At 35.6% G+C, this 7,801-nt stretch overlaps 1 protein-coding gene across 6 annotated transcripts in view; it reads left to right on the top strand.

Moving 5' to 3' along the window:
* LOC144957910 (uncharacterized) overlaps positions 1 to 7,801 on the top strand; it is a 318,367-nt gene that overhangs the window by 205,785 nt on the left and 104,781 nt on the right. The gene's annotated exons all lie outside the window — the stretch shown is intronic.

Below are 7,801 nucleotides of genomic sequence, written 5' to 3'. Positions count from 1 at the left end.
ACAAACAAAGGGACCGATATCGATTCCCGGGTGAAATTGAGATTTTCTCTTAACTTCCTGTCCACATCGCAAGTGATTGGTTACCTGGGTCTTTTATATCTGACGGAAAGTAATATGCGTTAGACTAGAGAGCAGTCTATCGGAAAGGTAGCAATCAATAGGTTTCAACAATCGTGACGTCACTTCCCTCGTAATGACGCATAGTAACTGGTTCTAATCTATCGGAACAATGGCGGACGCCATTATCTCCACAACCGCCCTGATGAAATACTACTCCGACGAGCATAAAAGTGTATCCCGAGGAGAAAAACATAAATCTGATCATGCTTTGAGTTTTATACATTCTGATCACTTGACATGTGAAAAAGTTTTAGCCAGCATGAAGAAGAAAGAGTACCGATTTTCTTTGTTTAGAACCAAGCCGCAGACTATTGAATCCTATTGCGAGTGTCTTTTAAATGCTTTAGAAATCGAGATAAATTACTTGGAGCCTGCTGCAAGCTTCATGATAAAATCCGGCTCCATGAACCTTGTGACTCCAGTGGGTTATAATATTAGTCGAGCAGGCGGATGATTTACACACACATAAAAGTAAGAATATATATATATATATATATATAATATATATATATATATATATATAATATATATATATTTTATATATATAAAATATATATATATATATATATATATATATCGGGTGCGAGAAAAAAAAACCCAGTAAAGTTTAGAAGCCTGCAGCCTCAAGACTGAATTTTACGTCTGAAATTCTACCACAACCAAACCCTAATATTCAAATTCCTCTCTATACAATTTTTCAAAAACAAATTGAAACAGTTTCATTTCACGATTGTTTTAATAAACCACCGCAAAAATGCCATATCGAGGATTTTGGACGTAATGCTCAAATTTTGATGTGATATTTCGAGAACAGCACATAACAGAGAGATGATTTACAAGGGAAAAAAATATCATCTCCCATAACTATAACTATACATTCAACTGATTTCCTCCCAGCCAAGGACTCCGACACGGTCAGGACAAAATTTAGTAATCTCATTCCAATACAAAGACAGAAAGCAATTGGAAAACAGATAAAGGGGTAAAGAGGACACAGCAAGTAACCCCCCCCCCCCCCTCCTGCCCACTATGTGAGGTCGGGAACCCCACCCTGCAATAGTGATTCGATCCCATGCAATTTGAATTGACTCGTTCAACGCTGTGTGTAAAAAGAAAAACGTTGTACCACCCTTATTTAAATGACCAAATGTTGTAGTCCATGGGATTCAAGTCGGGGTGCATGGAGGCTATTCATCTTTGGAAATAAATCGAACATGATTCCTGCTAGTCCTGAAAATTATGTAGCATTGTCAGAAGCAAAAACGTATTTAAAAAAAAAAAATTTGAGCTTTTATATAGCGCAATATCCACTTAACGTGCTCAAAGCGCTTTACAAGGGGTCTCTGGTCAACAGCAACAGTTAACATGTAGGACGAGAGATGACGCCTGTTAGGCGATTTTACAATTTTTCGGACAAAGACAACGCTGTTAACGACCAGGTACTCATTTTACACCTGAGTACGGTGAGAGAATGTGAGTAAAGAGTCTTTTCCAAGGACTCAACTATGCGTCGAGCGAGGCTCGAACCCAGGACCTTCCGATCCGAAAACGAGTGTCATACCACTAGACCACACAGCCGCACAAAAGTAAGAATATATATATATATATATATATATATATATATATATATATATATATATATATATATATATATTATATATATATATATATATATATATCGGGTCCAGAGTCTGTCCCGATCGGTCATTTGTTTTTCTACCAGACGCGACAACTTCATACACTAGCAACACTGCACTATTAAAACACGTCGCTAATTTGGAAAGTTTCAATTTTGAGATTTTTATATGATATTTGGACCAAACTTGACAAGATGTAGACGTCTAACTTAATATTTTGTTTTTATTGCTTGTAAATTTTCGAATATTGTAATTTCTACTTCGTACTGAAATAGCGTCATAATTTTTTCAGGGTTATTTATCGCACCCTCTTACTATCTCACCCCGAACAAAATCACTCTTACATTTGTCTATTTGTTTTTAATGGTTTTACTTCACTTGTGACACGTGTAGGTCATGTCAACGCATATAAAAAGGAAGAAAATGGGAAAGTATATATATTTTTTTTTTACTTACTTTACTTACTTAGGCCGCCCCTTGGGGCGCCCAACATGAGCCACAAGTCTTCGCCATTCTGTCCTGTCCTCAATAAGCGTACGCAGCTCCCGGGTGTTGTCCATTCCTGTGTCATCTAGCAGACAGTCAATGTAGGTTTTATTCTGCCTGCCTCTGCTTCTGGTTCGCTCAGGTGGTTCCCATAGAACAAGACTGCTTGCAATCTCCTCCTTGTGTCTCCAGCAGTGCCCCGCAAGTCTCAGTCTTCTCTTTTGGATCTTCAAGGTCACTGGGGGGAGGTCATTGTAGAGCTCTTCATTTGTTATGTGCTCTTTCCAGCTTACATTGAGGGCCATCCTCAGCATACGGGTGTAGCAGCCGTCCAGTTGCTTCTCCAGGGCTTTTGTAAGAGTCCATGTCGCTGCTCTATATAGAAGCACTGACTCTACTGTTGCCAGGAACAGTCTCTTCTTTATTTCCCTCTGTAGGTTTGAACTCCAGATTTTCCTGAGTTTGTGACAGGCACTCCAAGCCAATGCTTTTCTGACAGAAATATCATAGGAACTGCTTTTGGTCCAACCTCCTAGGTACTTGAAGTTGTCAACTTCCTTCAGCCATTCTCCATTCTTTGCTTGTATGCTAATTGGCCTTTCTTGGTTGTAGGTTTGGAATACTGTCAGTATAAAGACAGTATTCCAAACCTACATATATATATATATATATATATATATATATATATATATATCAACTATTAAAGGCTCACAGACAAAAGTAAGACAGATAAGAGGGAAGTGTTCAATAGGGAAAAGATGTAGATTCCAAGAGCATAACATCAGTGTCCTACTTAGTTTGAGATCACCTTAAAGTCTCATTCATACATGAGCACAGGATCCTACCAAGAGAAATACACTAATATGTTTACAAAATACATTTAAAAGATTAAAAAAACATGGTACATAACAAAGAGATGGTTTACATGGGGAAAGAAATCATCTCCCAAAACTAATACTACACATTTGACTGTTTCCTCTCAGCCAAGAGTCAAGATATAACTAAGTGATCCTATTCCAAGACGAAGACAGAAAGCAACTCAGAAAATAGATATAGAGGGATAGAAGACACAGCAAGTGACCTCCTACCCACCCTATTTTATTTTTTTTTATTTTTATTATTTTGTTTTTGAGTGTTTTACGGCTTTTTGAAACACATTAAGGTCATATCAGCGTAGTAAACAGGAAGAACATGGGATAGTAAAAAGTTCAAGAATAACCCAAGAAAAAGTAAGACAAATGGGAATTGATTCAAATTAGAAACAGATGAGCACATTCCAACAGCTCACTGCCAGTGTACTTAGTTTGAGATAAACTTAAAGTCTCATCCAGTCACAAGCACAGGTCACCATTCAGAGGAATACACTCAAATGTTTGCACCTGCCCACTATGGGAGGTCAGGAATCCCATCCATCCTCTAACCGGCCAACGACCCCACCAAGACTTTCACGTTTGACTCTCTCTCTCTCTCTCTCTGACAGATAAGTTCTATGACCTACTACTCTGAAAATAATACACATTAAAAAAATTGAGCTTCTTTATAGCGCAATATTCACTTAATGTGCTCGAAGCGCTTTACAAGAGGTCCCTGGCCAACAGCACCATTTAACATTTAGGACGGGACATGATGTCTGTTAGGCGATATTACACTTTTTTCGGACAGAGAAAACGCTGTTAACAGCCAGGTACTCATTTTACACATGAGTACGGTGATATAATGTGAGTAAAGAGTCTTTTCCAAGGACTCAACTATGCACCGCCGAGAGGGGCTCGAACCCAGGACCTTCCTATCCGAAAGCGAGTATCATACCACAAGACCACATAGACGCACAATCCTAAGAGTATTCTCCCCGTGTATCTTGTCATAGACAATCCAAAGGTTTATCCTATCACAGAAAAGAACTGCACTGAGATCTACACTCACGTTTAAATTGCATCTGACGTAAAGATGAAAATCAAGAGACATTACTCATTCATGCGTATTGCATCTGTTCATAATAAATGAATTGTCTCCCTTTCGTCATGATTATTTAATGATACGAGATTACGCTCTGCGTTGGAACAATGCCACTCGATGGCGAATCCTATACCATAAAGGAGTCCAATCTGAGTGAAATGTAGAGCATTTTTCTTTTCATTATGTATTGTCCTTTACACAAAAAAGGAAAATATTCTTTCCACTTAATAGTGGCACTTCGCATTTTAAAAATTTATTTGATAATAATATCAACATATGCAACAAAACAACAACAAACACGACAATGATCAACATCATTAATAATAATAATAATAATAACAACAATAATAATAATAATAATAATAATAATAATAATAATAATAATAATAATAATAATAATAATAATAATAATAATAATAATAATAATAATAATAATAATAATAATGATAATAATGATGATGATGATGATGATGATGATGATGATGATGATGATGATGATGTAGATAGATAGATAGATAGATAGATAGATAGATAGATAGATAGATAGATAGATAGAGAGAGAGAGAGAGAGAGAGAGAGAGAGAGAGAGAGGGGGGGAGAGAGAGAGAGAGAGAGAGAGAGAGGGAGGCAGAGAGAGAGACAGACAGACAGACAGATAGATAGATAGATAGATAGATAGATAGATAGATAGATAGATAGATAGATAGATAGATAGATAGATAGATAGATAGATAGATAATTAGATAGATAGATAGATAGATAGATAGATAGATAGATAGATAGATAGATAGATAGATAGATAGATAGATAGATAGATAGTAGATAGATAGATAGATAGATAGATAGATAGATAGATAGATAGATAGATAGATAGATAGATAGATAGATAGATATAGATAGATATAGATAGATAGATAGATAGATAGATAGATAGATAGATAGATAGATAGATAGATAGATAGATAGATAGATAGATAGATAGATAGATAGATAGATAGATAGATAGATAGATAGATAGATATTCGTTTAAACCAGTTTCTACTGTATGTGAATTGTTGTTGACGACTTCTAGGAAGACAATAGAAAGATGACGATTATGCTCCATGAACCAACGACGAGGAAATAAACTAGAAGCTGTCCATAGACGTCACCCGCAGCCATCGTTAACTTATAGCCTGACACTAGGACCCACTAGAGCTTATAGTTTGACGTCATTTTAAAAGTTTTTGCACCGTATAGATAGAATGCGCTTGGCCAAGGAGTTCACAACATTGCCATCCGGAAATATAACGGCTCAACACACAAACTCTGTGTAACCATGAACTTTTATAGTCTGGTTAATACAGTTTAGTGAGAACAACTCACAAACGCGGATGGCAAAAACAATAACAAAGGCCTGAGTGACGTCATCTGCATACTATCTATAGTGAGTTGTTAGTAGAGCTCAAGGAAACAAGTGATTCCATTGGTTGAACTAGTGAATACAACTCACGATTTGTTTTCTTTTGTGGCCAAAGACTTGTCTTTTGACCTCTTTGCACCTAGTAAAGTCAGTCTGTGGTTGAATGGCAGTACTGCTGTAACTTAACACGCCAATTTGTGAGTGGTACGATTATTTGTGTTTGTTTTTAAGGGTTTTACGGCGCTTGCAACACATTTAGGTCATATCAACGCCAGTAAAAAGGAAGAAAATTAGATAGTAAAAATATACTAGGTGTACAATTAAAAGGGCTTGAGGAAAAAGTAACTTACTTTTACTTTTAAGGGTTTTACGGCGCTTGCAACACATTTAGATTATATCAGCGCCAGTAAAAAGGAAGAAAACGGGATGGTAAAAAGTTCTAGAATTACAATTAAAGCACCCAAGAAAAAGTAAGACAAAGGGAAACAGAGAACAAATAGGGATCAGATATAGATTCCAAAAGCAAACCACCAATGTACTTAGTTTGAGATCACCTTTAAGTCTCATCCGGACACAAGCACAAGATCCCTCAAAGAGGAATACACTCAAATGTTTACAAATCATATGAAAAAAAAAATAGTACAAAACAGAGGGATTTTTTTAAAAGGAAAAAATATCATCTCCCAAAACTCTAACTATACATTCGACTGTTTCCCTCCCAGCCAATGACTCCGGCCAGGGCCAAGACAAAACTAAGTAATCTCATTCCAAGACAAAGACAGACGGCAATTGAAAAAAAATTGTACATGTTAATAGAAGACACAACAAGTACCTCCCTGCCCACTGTGGGAATTCGGGGACCCCACCCAGCAGAGTGGTACAATTAATAAATGAATAATAAACTATTAATTATTAAAGGTAGGAACAATTTTATGTATTGATTTATCAGATCAATTTATAATTCATTAAGCATACTTTGAAATAAAAATATTTTAAAATCATGACGGGCTGAGCTGAATTTTCATTTTATTTTTACTTTCTTCTTACATTTCTTTCTTTCTGTTTTTGTTTTCTTCTTTTGTATTTTTTTATTTTTTGGATCTTTATTTATTTTTTTCTATACATATACATCTTATAAATTATGCTTTATCTTGTACTGAGAAAGAGTGATACTCCTTTGGACGTGCCCAATATGTCTCTGCCGTCGATCTGGCTTTGAGCAATGTATTTGTTTTCATTGGTTTGGGGAGGTTCTTTGTTGGCTGAAGAAGGGCTTTGATCTGAAACGTTCAGTGTTTGGTATTTAGTTCCTTTTTGAAGCTGTTATATTCATTTTTTGATTATTACTTTTTACTGAGAATGAGGTGATCAAGGGATTTGGTATATTGCACTGTGAGCAAAGACATCACAGATTGGGCCTTGCTTCAAACACTTTTTCTTTTTCTTTTTGCTTGGGCGAAATTATTGCCTGAATCCTAATTTTCACACTTGAACGATACTATAAGTGATTCCTGTATACATCATTTGTCTGATGGATTATTTATACTTTTCTATGGAATGTCTGGATGACAGCATCTGACAGTGTATAGATGACACACCATCTCAAAACGGCATTTCATTTAGACTCCTAGTATGTATATTATTATAATCTACAGTGTTTTTTAAAAATTATAAACACATTTGCATTGTAAAAAAGTTGAAGTTCGTATTGTTCATTATTTTATTTCTAAATTCACTTTTCGGGTTGCTATTCATCCCGACATAACACCGTTCTGAGACAAAAGGTCACAAATATTATACTTAACATCTGCCAGTACCTTATAAAGGAAGCACATGATCGTTTGTTTACATTTCCAATATGAATATCAATGGGGTAATATAATATATATTTCATAAAATACTCTATTTCAAAGTAATAAAACAATAAATCATGGCCATTCCTCCATTTAAAAAAAGACATTTTATTTTTGGTTTCTTATTTTCGTCAAAATCATTATGAATATTACTGTACAATCATCTCCATCAAAACAAAAATTAATTAATTAATGAAGTAACAAATAAACAAAACTTCCCTTGTTCCTCCTGGAGGGGCAATTCATCTTTAAGATCTATTCCAAAAGGAGAAATAGAATAACCCAGATATCATCCGCAGTGCAGTGCTGCAAAGAGAACTGGGCCATGAACTTGGAACCTTCCAGAT

Source organism: Berghia stephanieae, chromosome 12 (assembly GCF_034508935.2).
Source record: "Berghia stephanieae isolate SIO BIC M18660-M18661 chromosome 12, UCSD_Bste_1.3, whole genome shotgun sequence".
NCBI classification, from domain to species: domain Eukaryota; kingdom Metazoa; phylum Mollusca; class Gastropoda; order Nudibranchia; family Aeolidiidae; genus Berghia; species Berghia stephanieae.
This window is presented reverse-complemented; position numbering and strand designations above follow the sequence as displayed.